Raw genomic sequence first — 19,671 nt, 5'->3', positions numbered from 1 at the left:
TCGGTTTTAATAATACCGACGTGGTTTCCAAAAAGACGACGGTTTTATCTTGTTTCCGACGTATTAACGGCCGTCGTGGTCTGTCCATTCTATTGTCGAAAACAAGACAGAACTGTCGTCTTTTGGCGTCGTGAGAGAATCTACTGATGTATTTAATCAAAACCAGTGAAAGATTTCTTCATTTTGACAGAATCTTGTTTCCAGACAACTACGACATTCAAATGAAATGTAAAAAAAGGGAAGAGAGGCAGAAAAAACCTTTGGCGTGCAAAGAAAGTTTCCTTCCGACGAAGACGAAGGTGAAAATGGTGATTTGGAGATGAAGCCGAAGATTCAGACGATGATCAGATGCTGCTTTTGGAAATGAGAAGTAAACTACGATACTTTATCGGTGAGAGAAAACCGTAGAATATTAGGTCAGGTGACGAAAAGTTTATATATAGTCCCAGAGTTCAATACAACGACGTTGTTATTACAAAACCGCCATATTAGATAGTTATAACGACGGTGTTATCACAGTTGCCGAACGCCTTTTGGAATTCCAATGTGGTTATGACGGCGCTTTTTTATCTAAACTGACGTTGTACTTGGAAATCAACGACTGTGTATTTTAATAAACCGACGTGGTTACTTTGGGTTTCTGAAAACGACGTCGTTCTCTTTTTAATACGCGCCAAATGACTTTTGGATTTCCGAAAACGACGTCGTTCTCTTTTTAATACGCGCCAAATGACTTTTGGATTTTCGATGCAGTTATGACGGCGCTTTGTTTATCTAAACTGACGTTGTACTTAGAAATTCAACGACCTTGTATTTTAATAAACAGACGTGGTTACTTTGGGGTTCTGAAAACGACGTCGTTCTCTTTTAAATACGCGCGGGATTTCCGATGCAGTTCTGACGGCGCTTGTTTATCTAAACTGACGTTGATTATTCCAATATGACGTCGCTATGTATATTAGAACCGACGTAGATATTTACGGTAATTTGTTTAAATATGATTTTTTCACGCGTTTTTTAACTCTCAGTTTTCAATTAGGGTTGCAGAATGATTTCTCACAAGAAATTGTCTTTCTGAAAGCAAATGGGTTTGCAGAATGATTCCTCACAAGACCAAGCATGGGTTTGCTAGATCCTCCTGTGTAGCAAGGGTGGAACCAGCTTTAGAACCTGTTGTGGGTTTGCAGCCGCACTTGCCCTAAACACTCGCAGAGACGGACTCAGGTGGTGGCTGTAGTGGGTTCCTCCCAAATAAGAGAAAAGTCTATTCATTCTGAACCTCGAGCCCACTCCCAGCTTCTTCCCAGCTTCTTCCCAGCCCCCACTCTCCCCACCCCAAAGGTACAACCCACAACAGGTTCTAAGGCGGTTCCACCCTTGCTACATAGGAGTTTTCAAGTTGATCACTGTGGAAAAGGGGACTACAATGTAACCAGGAATCGAGGAGTGAGCTTTTCATACTTTGTTGATTTTGATTTTCTGAAATTATTAGATATTCATCTGTGGCTGTGCAGGAGCTTGAGAACAAGAGGAAGGAGAGGGCCCAGCTTGCATATGAGAGGAAGAAACAGTTGAACAAGCTGAGGGTGAAGGCAGAAAAGAAACCACGATGTATTTGCCAAATTTGTGTACATATATTGTGTAAATATTAATCAATATTTAACACGAAGAGATTTGCCTTTTAAGATGAAAATGTTGTTGAGGATTGAGAATTAAATTTTGTTTTGTGTTAAGAAAGATATTGCCAAAATAAAAGAAAAATTAATTAATTTTAAAAAGCTATAAAAATAAGACGGCGGTTTACAGAGAAGACAGACGTATAAATTGAACAAATACGACGGTAATTTGAACTTAGGACGTGGTAAATAAACACGACAGTAGTGTTGTAGGTACCGTCGTAGTATACTCCAAAATAATAAGTCAATAAATTAATCTCTCGCGTCATGGTATATTATTTAACACGTCGTTTTTTGGTAATATACCGACGTTTATTACATTACATTATACGACGTGGATTCCATAAAATTATACGACGTGGATTCCATTAAAGAATAACCGACGTGGATTTTTAAATTACACGGCGGTATGTATATAAACACCGCCGTAAGTTTAAAAGATTTATTGTATAAATTTGTGTCTTTCTTTCAGTTTCAGTTTTCATTTAGGGTTCCAAGTTCTTCTGGTCTCTCTGGAGGCTCGTCTTCCTCTCTCACATACACACATACATCATCACTCTCTCTCACATCTCAAAGACAATAATTTGGATGTTAATGATGTATGCGTTTTGGTGTATCTCATAGACACCAAAATGCACACATCATTAACTTTCAAAACATTGTCTTTCTCAAAGTTTGCAGTAGTCAGTTCAGTTCTGGTTTCTTTTTGGATTTTGTGTATTTAAAATATTGTCTTTCTCACTTTGGTGGTTCGATTATGATCAGGATCAAAAGATCTCAAAGGTAAGTTATCATACCTCTTGGGATCTCATTTTAATTTTCGTAGGCTACCAAAATTAAAAAATAATTAAATCTTAAAAAGAAATAAAAATTAAGACGGCGGTTTACAGAGAAGGCACCGTCGTAGTATACAGACGTGGATTCCGTTATATTATACAACGCGGATTAAGAACAGTTGGTCGTGTTTAGTTAGGAGTTAACACGGCAGGTTTTTTCGTGAACTGTCGTCTTTATTTTCTACGTCGGTGGATTCATACCTACTGTCGTTGTTTTTTGGTCAGATTTTAACTTTGAAGAAATCCTTTTTAAAAAACGACGCTTTTTTATTTGTATGTGTCGTCTTTTAAAAATATTCAACAGTAAGGCACTTATCCACGATGGTTTTTTTTTTATACCGTCGTCGATTTAAATACAACGACGGTTTTATGTTCTGCCGTCGTCTTTTTCTGGTTGTCTTTTTCACTTTTTGTAGTAGTTTACCTCCCCTAAATAAACGAACAAAACATGAAGAACATTCTATTAATAACCGTGTATTCGATCCTAAAAGCAATGTTTAAAAAGCTCCATTCATTATTCTCCCATCAAGTACGTCCATGGAGACTTATTCTTCCCTCCATCTTCACTCCCAACGTATTCTTGTGATTGGTAGAAAAAAAATATTGAACTCTCCATTCCCATTTGCAAGCAAAGTATTCGCTTACTAAATCAAAGAGTTGGAAATCTACTATAAAGTCTCCCAAGTCATCGAACCAGTTCTTCATTGACTCAGACTAAACCAACTAGTGTCAAGCCTTTGAGCCAATATATATATATGAATTCGGCTCAACGGATGCCTCTGCCATCTTTTTAGCCTCTCTTCCAAAATGGTTGTCATGGGTAACTCTTCTGCTTTCATCAAAACAAACACCCTCCACTCACCAAAGCTTCACTTCCTTCTCCTTCTTTTCTTTCTGTTAACCTCTTCTGCGACTCCATTAAACTTCAGTTTCTCCAGCTTCAACGGCAATGACTTAGCAACCATAACCACAGAAGGCGATGCTTTCTTCGACACCAAAATCCTCCGCCTCTGCTAAAACATGAGAAGTTAGAATATGGAAATATAAGAGAATATGAAAATGAGAGAATATAATTTTCTGGGTTTTCAACTTGTATCAGTTTTTATTACTTACAACATATTTATACAAGTCCTAGAACTACAAACAAGAAAACAAGGTTAACAATGTTCCCACAAAACATAGAAATAATGTTCCCATAAAACAAGGAAACATAGCTTTAGCTAACACTCCCCCTCAAGTTGGTGCATAGATGTCATCAATGACCAACTTGCCAAGAGAGAGATTGTCGTTATTAATATTTCCGCATCAAGCTTCTTCTTAATAGAATCTCGATCCACTTCAACATGCCCCCTCACGTGGGACCACTGCATAGTGGGCCACACGTGGAGCAAATGCCACATCGAAGTTAATCATTTCGGTCTGTCGGTGGCAACACCAAATCCAAGTGCAGCTGATTGGTCGGTAGATCACATAAACCATGCGAACAAGGCAAAGGCAAAGCAAAGAACACAGAAGCCTTGTGAACACGACAAAGGTAAGGTAAAGGACACAGAAACCCTATGAACACGGCAAGGACTCAAACATTCATTTTTTCAATAAGGAGGAGGCTCAGGAATTAAATATTCATTTTCAATACTTCTTTTGACCATATATACAACATGTGCTTATCCTCGCAAAGTTTCTCAAGAATAAAAAACCTAGTATATATGAAATTCGAGAATGAAAAGGGTTTTGGATATCTAGACTACCTACATCGCCTCGAACACAAATAATTGTAGAAAAAAGACAAATCTTACTTATCTTTGATATGTTTAATATTAAACACTTGCACATGATCCACAAGGTTCATTTGACCCAGTGGCGGAGCCAGGAATTTATGTGTTGGGGGGCCAACATATAAACCAAACAAGACATTAAAAAATTTCACTTTTTCAACCTTAACAATGTTTGGAAAAATTAAAGGTAGAAAATAATTGTTTATTCAATTAGGTATCAAAATAACACTCGTCGTTCTTTCATATCTCGAAAACCATCTATGATTGAGTCAGTGCTAAACGTTTCTGCAATTTCCCTTTCGATGTACATAATCAAAGAGTCTGTGAGAAATTCATCTTCCATCTTGTTACGAAGCCTAGTTTTTACTATACGCATAGTAGAAAATGATCGCTCTGCAGTTGCTGTAGAAACAGGAAGAGTAAGCACAAGCACAACCACTCTATAAACAAGTGGATATGTAGTTGATCTTCTAGTCGTTACCATCCATTGAGATAGATCAGAAATTGTTGACAAGTTTTTGAACTCTGGAAGTCTAACAACGTCACTCTCAAAATGTTGAAGTTGTCTTCTCCAACCTATCTTCTCATGATCTTCAAAGTCTTGCGGATAGAACTTATCTACCAATTGACAAATATCATCAATTCTAAAAGATTTATTCACTTCACGAGGATCCAAAGCCGACCCCAGAATAAGCAGCTCTGTTGTTTGATCACTAAATCTGCTATTTAATTCTTGAAGTTGAGAATCTATTGCAGCATAAAAAATATCTATCATGTAATAATGCTTAATCGTAAAATCATCTTGTTGATGGCGAGCTCGACCTCGTCTTGCAACATAACGAGCATTCATATCTAGGATATCTATGTTCCGTGCTTCACAAAAAGAATTCACCTTGGTAAGCAAAGAATCCCATCCATCATCTCTTAATTCTTGGATGAGTGCTTTAGTGGAAGAAACAAGATTCATGGCATTTATGATGTCTTGGGATTGACATTGCAAAGCTTGACAAAGATCATTAGTGATCTCCATAAGTTCTTTCATAAGATGTAAGATAAAGACAAATTCATATGAAGTCATTGCCTCATAAGCTGCATCAGCATCTCCTCTTTGAGAATAAGTAGTTCAATTATCAATTATATTAATTAGAACTGTGCATGTTGCACTAAACATATTTACCAAGCTTGTAATTGATTTCAAATGGGAACCCCAACGAGTATCACCAGCACGTTGTAAGGTGCCAATTTGGTTCATTCCTTTCCCTGTCTCGAGCTCATCAATTGCAATCATGTGCTCAATTTCAGCAGCTTGAGCATTTTTCAGTTCATCATTACGCTTACATGAAGCACCGACAATATTGACAATAGAAGTCAATTTAGTGAAAAAGTGGTGAACATGAATAACTTCTCTTGATGATGCAACTAATGCCAATTGTAATCGATGTGCTAAACAATGAACATAGTAAGCATATGAGCAATCATTCAAAATCAAAGCTTGTAACCCATTCCATTCACCTCGCATGTTACTTGCACCATCGTATCCTTGTCCTCTAATATTTTGAATATTTAGTGAATTATGAGACAATATAGAGTATATACCTTTTTTCAGAGTTAATGCCTCAGTGTCTGACACATGAACATGCCCAAAAAAACGCTCCTGAATAAGACCTTCTTTGTCAACAAATCGCAACACTATAGCCATTTGCTCTCTCTTGGATTCATCACGCGCTTCATCAACAATTATACAAAACTATGACTATGTTAAGTTATCTAACCTGGAATTAAAAATTTTGAAGCTGGAGGTTGGAGAGCAAACAACCAAATTCAATTATTTTCTTTTGCTGTGTGCAGCTGCTTCGAACTAAGTTCACGTTGGTTCATATAGGAACAAAAATTAAAATCTCAATCCTTTTTTATTTGGGTAAAAGTCTACTTCCTATTTGATAAAGGAAATTTTTTGAAACTTTATTTGATTGGCTGCTTTTATTTTTTTATTAATATATTGATGGGATATTGAAAAAACCAAAGCTGGCGTGTGGATTCACAACCTTCAGTCATGTGGTGAATATTATATATACTTAATTTGGAAAGAGAAACACATCTTGAGGGGGCCACAAGCAAAATTATTATATATGATTCCTAAAATCTGTAGGAATGGATGACCAAACATAAAATATTATTAAACTTTTGGGGGGGCCAGCCCCTTCAGGCCTTCAAATACCTCGCCACTGATTTGACCCTTCTCACCCCAGATTATGTACGTACATTCAGATTTGAATTGCCGTGATAAGCTCATGTTTCTTTCTTCTTTATTTAATTAATTTCCTCTTATTAGTGGCGCACTACGACCGTTTGTAATCTTTTTATTCAAAGTTTGGCATACAATCAAAGTTGAGAAAACAAGAAACATGGCGTGGGTAGCTTTGGTGGAGAAAAAAAATATAAACATTCCCGTGGTCCTCCTCGCCTTCCTCGCTTTTTCATGGACTCAAAGTCGATAAATGTTAAAAAGTAATGTATACATGTGTCTTGAATAACATAGAAAAATCTTGAATATTGATGAATGTGCAAATAATAAAATAAAATAAAAAAATCTGAGATCAAAGTGTGCTTTAATATAAAATATTCAAAGTACTAAACATTAATATACCAACAAAAAATGAAACAAATTCTCATAATAGTATCAATGCCTTTAATCAAACATTAATATACCAACAACAAATCAAACATCTCAACAAAATTCCTAAAATCAAAGACCTATTTAATTTCAACAAAATCTCCAATTTTTTTTAAGTTTGAGTGCCCCCGCCCCCCTTGAGTGGGTTGCTTTTAAGTTTTTTTATGTGTTTGGGTGGGCATGGGTTCACACCATCACATGGACTAGGTAGAAATAGCTTTGCTTACATAAAGGGTTTTTTCTTTTGAAAAAATAGGCGGCTGCTTACCTTGGCCTTGATGTAGGAACGCCCCTGAGTGGAATAAGACCCAAAACATAAAACCTTTAGGCTGCGTTTGGTTCATGGGAAAGGAATCTTGGGATGGGAAAGCAATTGCTTTCCCATGTTTGGTAAGTCAGGCATGGCATGGACAAGTGTTGCCTAGCACATGGGAAAGTAGGAGGGAAAGTGAATCCTTCCTTCATCCTTGGGTTTTACTTTCCCTTCCCATGGGAAAGTAAGACTAGCATTAAATACACTTTTTTTTGACTAATTTGTCCTTACTAACAATTCATAATTACAGTTTTTATCCAACAACTATTGGTATTTTTTTTTTATAGGGGTACAATTGGGAAACTAAACAAAATTTGTTTTCCATTCCTACTCAAAACAAACATGGGAAAGGAAATAAAGTGATATTTTCGGGTCACTTTCCTGACATTACCAAACATGGGAAAGGAATCACCATTTCTCATCCCTTGGGAAATGACATGGGAAATGATTTCCCATCAAACTCATTCCGTGAACCAAACGGGGCATTAGGTGTTTAATCTAATGGAGATTAATTAGTGAAAGTGGCGCATGTGAAATTGTTTTTTTAATGCAAATTGTTGAAAGTGGTTAGTTCCAATATTGCAATCCCTTCCTCGTCAGTGAAAGTGACACCTCACCGTAAGGACGAAGCTGAGGAATCAAATACTAGTCAATCAATATTTGGTTAAACCATATATGCAATCTATGCACAACTATATTGCGAGTTTTAGAGGGTTTTGGATATTGGAAGAAGTCAGAGAAAGATGTGAATTGTTAATGATATTTTGTGGAAGAAACTGCTGATACTTTGTATATAAGTCACCAACTCCATATCATTTTGTTTCAAAAAAAATTGAGTGTAAACAGAATTCCTCTATCAGATGATGTTCAACAAGTTGGAACCGGTGTTCTATTCACGAAAAATAAATATTGCTCCGTCTTTTTCCGCAGATCTACTCTCTCCTAGAGTTTTTATAAATAAAAAAAGAAAAAGTTATGATTCTCATTAAAAAAAATAATAAAAATAAAAAAACAGCCAAGTTGGATGGCTTCGGGTTAAATTCAATCTAGCTTCTAAATAAACACATTTCTAGAAACTAACATATTGGAATTGTATCGTTAATCATTGAAGAAAAATTCATCTCTCGATTCCCATTTAGAATTAGATGCCAAAAAATAATTTTCTAATTTCCAACAATCTTATCTATCTCTACGTCAAAGGGAATACATTAATCCGTAGTCCTCCTCCCCTTAACTTACTCCTCATTTCTTGTGTTTTTCAATCACAACTTGTTCTCTGTTCTTACACAAACCAGAAGGTTGAAAGATGCTTGATTGACTCAGACTCAGATTCAACCAAAATTGTCTCAAACTCCTCTATTTTAGACGACAAATATTAGTAATTGATTCATGCTTCAGTCTCATTCTCTCTTCAAAAATGGTTGTTATGATCAGAGTATTCACACTCAAGCTTAACCCTCTTCTTCTTCTTCTTCTTCTCCTCCTCTTCTTTCTGTTTACTCCTTCTACAACTCCATTAAACTTCAGCTTCTCCAGCTTCAATGCTAACAGCCCCAACACTATATTCACAGAAGGTGATGCTTATTTCGAGAACCAATTCCTCCGTCTCACAAGAAACGGCGTGAAGAGCGTTGGCCGAGCCACCTACCGCCAACCCTTCCTCCTCCGTGAAAACACCACCGGAAAATTGGCCGACTTCACCGCCAATTTCAACTTCTCCATCAACTCTGACAACAGGCCCAACTATCACTATGGCGACGGTCTCGCGTTCTTCCTTGCGCCACATGGGTCCTTCCTCAACGCCACAATAGGACGTGGTGGCAGTCTTGGCCTCCCCATCAACTCCACACCTTCAAACGTCACCGTTCCAAGGAGTCAGTACCCGTTTGTGGCAGTGGAGTTTGATATCTATAAGAATGTACGGCCAGTCTTCGACCCCGAGTACGATCATGTGGGTATTGACGTCAACTCTATCAACTCTAGCATTACCGAGCCTTGGAATGGAGGTATTTTGGAAGGAGAAACAAATAGTGCTACCGTTACTTATAACTCAACCTCAAAAAATCTAAGTGTTGCCTTCACTACTTTTGTAGAAAGCGATGTGAATAATACCCAATTAGTCCAAGTTGTCAAACACCTTCATTACGTTGTTGATCTGAAGGAGTACTTGCCAGATTGGGTAGTTGCTGGGTTGTCTGCTTCGACGTTTAGCAACTTTGCTCTGCATACGATCATTTCATGGAATTTTGTTTCAACTTCACTAGTTGATCAGAATGGGGTCGACATTCCAACGGGCAACACACCGCCAGCGGTTACAGTTCCTACGCCAAGCCCCACGGTCAGTACTTCAAACCCCAAGTCAGTAAATGATCACAGAATAGGGTTAGCAATTGGGTTGGGTATTGGTGGATGTGCTATCTTGGTTGGTGGGTTGGGTTTGGTTTTCTTCATTTTCTGGAAGAAGAGGGACACAGGGGAAAATAGTGATGAAGATCCTATGGTTCATGAATTTATCGATGAGGAATTCCAAAGGGGGGCTGGCCCTAGGAAGTTTTCATATATCGAATTGGCTCGGGCAACCAGCAATTTTGCGGAGGAAAATAAGCTTGGACAAGGAGGGTTTGGTTGGGTTTATAAGGGCTTTATATCAGATTTGGAGTCATATGTTGCTGTCAAGAGGATATCGAACGGGTCTAAACAAGGACCAAAGGAGTATGCATCGGAAGTAACGATCATCAGTCAACTTAGGCATCGTAATCTTGTCCAACTGATTGGCTGGTGCCATGAAAGAAAATTCCTACTTGTGTACGAGTTGATGCCCAATGGGAGCTTAGATTCTCATTTGTTCAAAGAACAAAGCTTGTTAACTTGGGAGGCAAGATACAAAGTTGCTCAAGGCTTGGCCTCCGGTTTGTTCTATCTACACCATGAGTGGGAGCAATGCGTGCTTCATAGGGATATTAAATCAAGTAATGTTATGTTGGATTCAAATTTTAATGCAAAACTTGGGGATTTTGGGTTAGCGAGGCTTGTGGACCATGGAGAAGAGCCCCAAACTACAGCACTCGCAGGAACCCTGGGATACATGGCCCCTGAATATGTTATCACTGGAAAGGCGAGCAAGGAGTCAGATGTCTATAGCTTTGGAATTGTTGCTTTGGAGATTTCTTGTGGGAGAAAGCCCATTGATCGAAACTTTACAAGTAGTCAAATCAATATGGTGGAGTGGGTTTGGGAGCTTTATGGAGAAGGGAAACTCATTGAAGCAGTTGACTCAAAACTTTGTGGAGATTTTGATGAGAAACAATTGGAGTGCTTGATGATTGTTGGGTTGTGGTGTGCTCATCCTGATTACAATAAGAGGCCTTCAATACAACAAGCAATTCAAGTGCTTAACTTCGAGGTCCCGTTGCCCATTCTCCCATCAAAGATGCCGGTGGCCACCTATTTTGCTCCTCAGAAAACGCTTGAAATGTTGTTTAATGATACTTCTGGCTCTCAAGGAGGTCAAATTGAATCTTCAAGCGATGGTTAAACACTATTTTCTCACGGTTCTCCTCATCTTCTACAAGAAATTAGCATCCTTAAATTTCAGTTGGGTAAGCTATAAGTAGAATTTAATAATTATGACAACCTGAATCCTTATATTTTGGAAATTTTTGTAACTTCACCTTTGCGATGTTTGCAAAATTATCAATCACATCATGCAAGTCACTCATTCTCTTTGTAATATTCAGCTGCAGTATAATGTCTTAGACTGAAAGCTGCACATGTTGCTTCGGTCAAATTATTGTAGCTATAATGAGAAATTTAACTAAAGCAGAAGTGATCCAAAACAGGCGAGTTTCAAGTTTGATTGTCACCTTTGAACATCCAAAATAATCAAAATTTTGTTTGTTTCGAGTATCATGAGACATAATTGATGGATGCATGCACCGGCTCCAAACACTGTACACCTCTGCCATACTGTTGATGTATGAAATAGGAATAGAAAGATTTATCTACTCAATTTTGACATTAAAATTTCTGTGGTTGATTCAAGCATTCGTCGTGCTCCATAAGATTTCTACTTCTTTAGCTTGTATAGAATATATAGATGCTACTTCAATGGTAATTGAATTGCCTAAATCTTAGCAAGATAGGGTTTTCCAACTTCTCCAATATATAATTACTGATCTTCGATTTTCATTGTGTATTCTACGTCAGGGTTCCGAAAACACATTCAATTTTGATTTCTTTATTTGTCTGCCTCACAAATTGATGATGGATGGATAATTTTGATGTGTTGTACTTCCGCTTTGTTAGTAAAGTCAAAGACAAAACATAGACATCCCTAAATGGCTTGTCTACCACCTTGTTACTTTTCCTTGTTTTCATATTCCTTGTTTTAGGGATGGAAACTCTCCATGTTTCCCTCCATGTCTTGTGCATTGTTTGTAACTAATAATCACCTTGTATACTTGTATATCTAACCCTTCACTAAGTAAGAAACTCAATTGGCAGATTTGAATTCTCTGCAAAACCTATCTTGTTCTTCTTATTATACATTCTCAACTCTCTCAATTACACTATCTTTGGCATGGTATCAGAGCAATCGATTTTGGTTGCCTCTGCATAACCTTGTTCTTGCCTAAATCTCTACCTATCCTTGCCCATAATTTGCTGTTATATTATTCCTACCTCATACTTTGCCTTGCCTCAAAATTGGTCTTGATCACAAGCCCTTTTTTGTGCTCTTGTTTGCTGAAGTTTTAAGCTATTTCTTCCTCTACATCCTTTTATATACTTACCTCATGGGTGACACCAACGACTCCATCAACGACTCCACGGACGACTCCTCTAAAATCGACTCCACCAAGATCGACTCCACAACACCACCACCACCCCGGTCCTCTCATGACTACTCTCCAATTACTCCTGATAAGTTGGATGGGTCCAACTATCCTGCATGGTCTCGTAGTGTTCGCTTGGCCATCACTGCTCGTCGTATGGCTGGTTTCATTAATGGTAAAAAGATTGCCCCTGCCATTGATGATCCTAGCTATGAAGCTTGGGATGAAGACAACTGTTTGGTGCAGTCATGGCTCCTCAACTCCATGACCAAAAATGTACGTGCCTTATTTGATCACTGCTCAACGGCTTATGCGGTGTGGGACGCAGCTCGGAAGACATATACTGTCACACAGAATAGCTCCAAGTTGTACCAACTCCGTCGTCAGTCAGTCACCACCTCTCAAAGTGGTGAACCTGTGAATGTATTCTACGAAAAATTACACATAATATGGCAGGAAATTGACAGCCTCCGTCCCTGCAAACATACCAATCCCGATGATGTGGCTCTTCACCAACAAGCACTTGAGGTGGAACGTGTGTACGATTTTTTGGGAGGACTCGATCCCAACTTTGATTCCGTTCGTAGTCGGATTCTTGCCATGAATCCGCTTCCAGCAGTCATTGAAGCTTATGCACTAGTGGTAGAAGAAGATAATCGCCAATCTTCCATGCCTGGCGGTGGGAGTGCAATGGCGGTCAAGCCATATCGGCCACCACACCGTACGTCCTCCGGACTTCCCCCCCGGGGTCCCAAAACTGACAATGCAAAGGGAACTGAGAAGTGCACTCATTGTGGTGGTGATCATCTTGTTGAGAAGTGCTTCAAGCTTCATGGTTATCCTGAGTGGTGGGATGCTTTCAAATCCCGCAACAAAACACCCAAGGCAGCATGTGTTATAACTACCGATGCCTCTCCATCTTCCACCCTACTCTCCGACTCCGAATCAGGTACACAACCCACTACATGGATAATTGACACAGGTGCCACTGATCATATGACTTTTGACTCTACTATGTTTTCCACAATATCTTCTAAGTCTCGTCATCCTTACATCACTAGTGCCAATGGAGTCCCCTCTAATGTTGCTGGTGAAGGAACTATATCACTTTCCCCTTCCTTATCTTTATCTCATACACTACTTGTTCCCTCCATCAATTGCAATTTGCTGTCTGTTGGAAAATTACTTGACTCACATAACTGTTATGCCACATTCTATCCTTCCCATTGTCTTTTTCAGGACCTCACGACTCACGCGACGATTGGGCATGGTAAACGAAGAGGGGGGTTGTATTCCTTGACGGTCTCTTCACCACCAAGGGCAGCTCATACTCAAGGTTCCAGCTCACAAGCTCGCAATCAACATCAGATTTGGCTTTGGCATCGTCGTCTAGGACATCCATCCTTTGGCTATCTTCAACGTTTGTTTCCGTCTTTGTTTCGTGGCCTAGATCATTCTCAGTTTCAGTGTGAAACCTGTGTATTGGCCAAAAGCCATCGAACTGTTTTTCCCTTAAGTGATAATAAAACGGAATTCCCTTTTGATTTGGTTCACTCTGATGTTTGGGGTCCTGCTAAAGTTTCTTCCAATGGCAAAAGATGGTTTATTACATTTATTGATGATTGTACTCGCATGACTTGGGTATATTTACTAGCTCATAAAAGTGACGTTTCCGCTGCAATCCGTGAATTTCATGCTATGATTACCACACAGTTCCAAGCTTCCATCAAAGTATTCCGGTCTGATAATGGTGGGGAATATGTGAACAATGTCTTGGCACATTTCTTTCGAGACCAAGGCATCATTCATCAAACCTCCACATCTTTCACTCCGCAACAAAATGGTGTCGCAGAGCGAAAGAATCGACAATTACTTGAGGTTACTCGTGCTTACATGCTGGATAAATCGGTCCCTCACTACTTATGGGGACATGCCCTTCTTTCTGCAGTATATGTAATTAATCGAGTGCCGAGTAGTGTTTTGAAGTTTGAAACTCCACTGAACACCTTGGCTCGTCATGTCTCTCTTCCTACAGTCCTCAAGCTGCCTCCTCGCATATTTGGTTGTGTTGTATATGCTCATGTTCCATCTCATCAAAGAAGTAAGCTGGACCCTTGTGCCATTCGATGTGTGTTCGTTGGGTATGGATCAACTCAAAAGGGATACAAGTGTTACCATCCTCCTACTCGTAAGCTCTTTGTCACTATGGATGCCACATTTCATGAAGATTTATCCTACTTTAAAGCTGCTATGCCCCCTTCTCTTCAGGGGGAGAGAAGGAATGAAGAGAAGGAAGAAAAGGAAGAAAATATCCAACTCTGTGACAAAACGACCGGTCGCAACCCAGAAGCGACCGGTCGCTTTCCTGAAACGACCGGTCGCACTGACCACAGAGACCGGTCGCATTGCTCCAGCGATGATGAAGATCGACTCTGTGACAAAACGACCGGTCGCAACCCAGAAGCGACCGGTCGCTTTCCTGAAACGACCGGTCGCACTGACCACGACCGGTCGCCTTGCTCCAGCGATGATGAAGATCGACTCTGTGACAAAACGACCGGTCGTAATCCAGAAGCGACCGGTCGTCGTGACAAAACGACCGGTCGCACAGAATCCAGCGACCGGTCGCCAAGCACCAGTGAACTTCAAAATTTGGACAGCGATGAAGGTATTGGAAAATTGTCGTTCTTATTTGGTGAAGATCCCGGAGGAGACAATTCAAATGGTTGCTGCGATCAACAACAAAATACAACCCCTTCTTCTCAACCATCGGACCAGTCGTCTCGTGATGAGGAAACACTTGAGGTAATTCCCGAAGCACCTAATGCTATACCATACACTCTCCCACCTAGGACCACTAGAGGAAAACCCAAGCCTCAATATTGTCCTGACCTTACTGCCAAATCTAAATATCCCATTAATAACCATGTTTCAACTCATAGATTGTCAAAGTCATATGCATCATTTGTCAATCAATTATCTACTGTATGTGTTCCAAATAAGTGGCAGGATGCTATAACAGATTCCAGATGGGCTGAAGCAATGGCGATTGAAATGGAAGCTCTGGAAAAGAATTCTACATGGGAAATGGTCCAGTTGCCACAAGGGAAGAAACCAGTTGGATGTCGGTGGATATACACCATTAAATATAAAGCTGATGGATCCATAGATCGATACAAAGCTCGATTAGTGGCCAAAGGGTATACACAAACATATGGAATTGACTACCAAGAGACATTTGCACCTGTTGCCAAGATCAATACCGTACGTGTTCTCATGTCATTGGCTGCAAACCTTGATTGGCCACTTTTGCAGTATGATGTAAAGAATGCATTTCTTCACGGGGAATTGCAAGAAGAAGTGTATATGGAACCACCACCAGGGATCTCCATGGCACTTGGTCCCAACACCGTGTGCAAGCTGAGAAAATCATTATACGGGCTAAAGCAGTCACCACGAGCCTGGTTTGGAAAATTCACAGATTCTATGAAGCGCTTTGGGTACACTCAGAGCCACTCGGATCACACTTTATTCTTAAAGCGTCGTGGTGACAAACTTACGGCCCTTATCATCTATGTTGATGATATGGTGGTTACCGGTAATGACAATGAAGAAATGAAGAATCTGCAGAAGCTCCTTGCTAGTAAATTTGAGATGAAGGAATTAGGTGAGTTACAATATTTTCTTGGCATAGAAGTTGCTAGATCAACACATGGCATATTTCTATCCCAACGAAAATATGTGTTAGACTTGTTAACAGAAACTGGAATGCTTGATTGTAAGCCAGCTGACACACCTATTGAGCAGAACCACAAGTTAGGGATGTATCCAGACCAAGCACCCACTGACAAAGAAAGGTATCAAAGATTGGTTGGGCGACTGATTTATCTATCACACACACGCCCCGACATAGCTTATGCTGTGAGTATGGTGAGTCAGTTTATGCATCAACCAAGTGAGGCACACATGAATGCAGTAACTCGGATCATGAGGTACTTGAAGGCTGCCCCTGCCAAAGGGTTGATATTCTCCAAACATACACATATGAACCCAGAAGGATACACAGATGCGGATTGGGCAGGATCCATCACAGATAGACGTTCTACTTCTGGATACTTTACATTTGTGGGGGGCAACTTAGTCACTTGGAGAAGTAAGAAGCAAAAAGTTGTGGCTAGATCAAGTGCTGAAGCAGAATTTAGGGGAATGGCTCAAGGAGTTTGTGAATTGCTCTGGTTACGGAAATTACTGAAGGATCTGGGAATTAAACCATTGAAAGCTACAAACTTGTACTGCGACAATAAATCAGCTATCGAGATAGCACATAACCCAGTACAACACGACCGTACCAAACATGTGGAAGTCGACCGACACTTCATCAAAGAGAAACTAGAAAGGGGTATAATCAAGTTTCCATTTGTAAACTCGGAAAACCAACTTGCTGACATCTTGACGAAGGCCGTATCAAGTAAAGTTTTCCATGACTCACTGGACAAGTTGGGCATGCGTGATATCTTTGCACCAACTTGAGGGGGAGTGTTAGTAAAGTCAAAGACAAAACATAGACATCCCTAAATGGCTTGTCTACCACCTTGTTACTTTTCCTTGTTTTCATATTCCTTGTTTTAGGGATGGAAACTCTCCATGTTTCCCTCCATGTCTTGTGCATTGTTTGTAACTAATAATCACCTTGTATACTTGTATATCTAACCCTTCACTAAGTAAGAAACTCAATTGGCAGATTTGAATTCTCTGCAAAACCTATCTTGTTCTTCTTATTATACATTCTCAACTCTCTCAATTACACTATCTTTGGCACGCTTGATTTGGTTCCTTAGTTCTTTAGTCTTGTTTTATATTTTTAACAACAACAACAAAAAAGAGCTGTTGCTGTTAAGAAGATATCAAGGGGACCTAAACATTGGATTGATCTGTTTGCACCACAACTACGGATAATCAGTCAATGTATTATGTAGGCATCGGAATCTGGTGCAACTCATTGGTTGGTCCCATGAAAAAGGAGAACTACTTATCTACGAGTATGTGCTTAGAATCTCATTTGTTCAAACCAGAAAGCTTGTCAACTTGGGAGTTAAGGTACAAAATTGTTCAAGGCTTGGCTTCGGGGTTGCTCTATCTACATGAAGGTTTGCAGCCATCTCTGTTGCACACGAATATCAAATCGAGGAATGTTATGGTGGATTCTGATTTCAACGCAAAACTTGGGGATTTTGGGCTCGGCCAAGGAAAAGAGCCACAGATGATAACCACAAGCTACATGGCTCCTGAATATATTGGCATTAGACGGTTAAGCAAGAAATCAGACGTCTTCAGCTTTGGCATTGTTGCTTTGGAGATTTCCTGCGGAAGAAAGCTCATCAATCCAAAATTTGGAGATAGTCAAGTCAATATGGTAGAGTGGGTTTGGGAGCTTTATGTAGAAGGAAAAGTTATCGAAGCAGCTGATCCAAAATTGCTTGGAGATTTCGATGACAAACAAATGGAGTGCTTGTTAATTGTTGGGCTGTGGTGTTCTCATCAAGATTACGATTCAAGACCTTCAATGCGACAAGCATTTCGCACACTAAACTTCAAAGTTCCATTACCCATTCTCCCATCAAAATGCCAATGGGTACCTCTCCTCCTGCAATAACACTCTCAAGGTCGCCTAGCACTATTGGTTCTGAAGGAGGCAAATGGAGTCTGGTTATGGTAATGCCTCCAATTCCTCGGAGATCACTGAAGGATCTTCAGCAATGGAGTCTGGCTATGGTAATGCCACCAATTCCTTAGGAATCACTGAATCTTCAGTAACGAATTCTCATCGGTAAATTTTCGCTTGGGTAAGGAATAACTTTTCCAATGTGTTTTCTGCATCCAACTCCTCGAAGTTCAGTGCGTTTTCAGATGTCTTCTCAGCAACCAACCAAACAAGAAGCTTGGCTTGCGCTCCATTGATGACACCATTGATTAAACATGTGGGTATTAATTAAGGAAAATTGATCTAGAAGAAGCTTTAGGTTGGTGCTAATGGTTTTGGCTCTCTCTGCATTGCACCGATTGCCATATTTTCTTTCTGTAAGTCAGATCCTCTATTTCTTTCACATTTTTCCAATGTCTTCTCATGTCCACCACGAAACGAATAATACGATTCAGTTATGGTTTTTTCTTTTTTCAATCGTTTCACTTGCTACACCATGTGTTGAAATTAATACACATTTGTATGTTAAAAAATATAGAAAAATCTAGAAGCTTGAAGAAAGTGTTATAAGCTTAAGGGAAATGTTGGCTAACACAATTAAAGATGAAAGAATGTTCCAGAAAAACCAAGAAAGCATCCAGCAAGGAATTGTGGAGAAGTTCACCAACTATGTGGGTTGAACATGTGGCTGGAGTAAAGACACCAAGTGACTTGGTGATGTCGGCTACTCTCCATCTATAAAAGGATTTGTAGCCTTCCAAAGCAAGGTGGAGTAAACCATTAACTCCCAAACTAAGGGAGCCAAGAGCTACCCAAAGGAAGCTATGTTGAGAGCCAATAAGCTCACCAATCTAGGTGAAGGGCCAAATAGCCCAAAACTAATCTAGATCAAGTGTGGTGGCCAATAAGTCAATATGCTAAGTGTAGAAGGCCAATTAGCCTACATCAAGCCTTGTACTATTCTCCTCCAATTTAATAAAATCACTTTGTTTCCCCTACAATCCAACAAGTGGTATTAGAGCAACTCACATCACACCTCCCTTAAATTCCTACACTATGAAACCCCAGATTTTATATTTGCACATGTTGCATTGAAATTCGATATGATCAAAGAAGTTTTAGGTCGGGGTCTCTCTATAGTTCCATAAAACCCCTGATCCTTTGGTAAACAATTTACAAGTAGTGTACCAAAAAGACACTAACTAATTTAGTTCTACCAAAAAAAATTATAAAAATGAAGCAGCATGACAAACAACACAAACTTGGACAAAATTTGAAACCCGAGGGGGTTTTGTGGAAACACCAGAAACCTCAGGGGGTGTTAGTGTAAATAACTCAATATTTGAATTTAGAGAAGATATGATTTCATCCAACAAGGACCTTTGGACCGTAAAGTACATTTAATCTGAACCGTCGGTATCTAATCACATTTTTTAACACAATTCAACATCCACTACAGTGTGTTTGGATGCAGTAAAATAACTCGGGATTTTAATAAAAGGCGGGATTTGGAGCGTGGAAAAGGGAAAGTTCAGTGTTTGGCAAAATCAACTCAGGATTTGCCAAATTACACGCAGAAAATATCGTGGGAATTGCACATCTAAAATCCCGAGTTGAAATTCCATGGTAATAAGCAGAATTGTACAATTCCCAACAGAGAGGGAATTTTCATCTTCTGCCTGCCAAAATTTTCATCTTCTGCCTGCGCGCCATGGATATTTTCTTGATGGTGCTCTGCTAAGTTTTCCGGTGAGTTTCAGTTTTCAATTTCTTTCCTTGTTGTTGGCCTTTTTTTTGTCTGCTATATTGATTCTTTTCATCCGTGGAACCAAGGTTTTGCTTTTATTTTATTTCTCCTCTGTCT

General features: G+C 39.5%; 3 pseudogenes; 2 read left to right on the top strand and 1 right to left on the bottom strand.

The window, feature by feature from the left end:
* Nucleotides 1-4,504: 4,504 nt before the first annotated feature.
* On the bottom strand, nt 4,505-6,580 carry LOC148295098 (uncharacterized; annotated as a pseudogene).
* Nucleotides 6,581-8,567: 1,987 nt separating this feature from the next.
* On the top strand, nt 8,568-11,074 carry LOC110774466 (L-type lectin-domain containing receptor kinase IX.1 pseudogene; annotated as a pseudogene).
* Nucleotides 11,075-17,147: 6,073 nt separating this feature from the next.
* On the top strand, nt 17,148-17,937 carry LOC148295097 (L-type lectin-domain containing receptor kinase IX.1 pseudogene; annotated as a pseudogene).
* Nucleotides 17,938-19,671: the final 1,734 nt, after the last annotated feature.

The sequence above is a fragment of the Prunus avium genome, chromosome 4 (assembly GCF_965620075.1).
Source record: "Prunus avium chromosome 4, drPruAviu1.hap1.1, whole genome shotgun sequence".
NCBI lineage: Eukaryota > Viridiplantae > Streptophyta > Magnoliopsida > Rosales > Rosaceae > Prunus > Prunus avium.
Note: the sequence above shows the minus strand (reverse complement) of the source record. Positions and strands in the feature narration are given on the sequence as shown.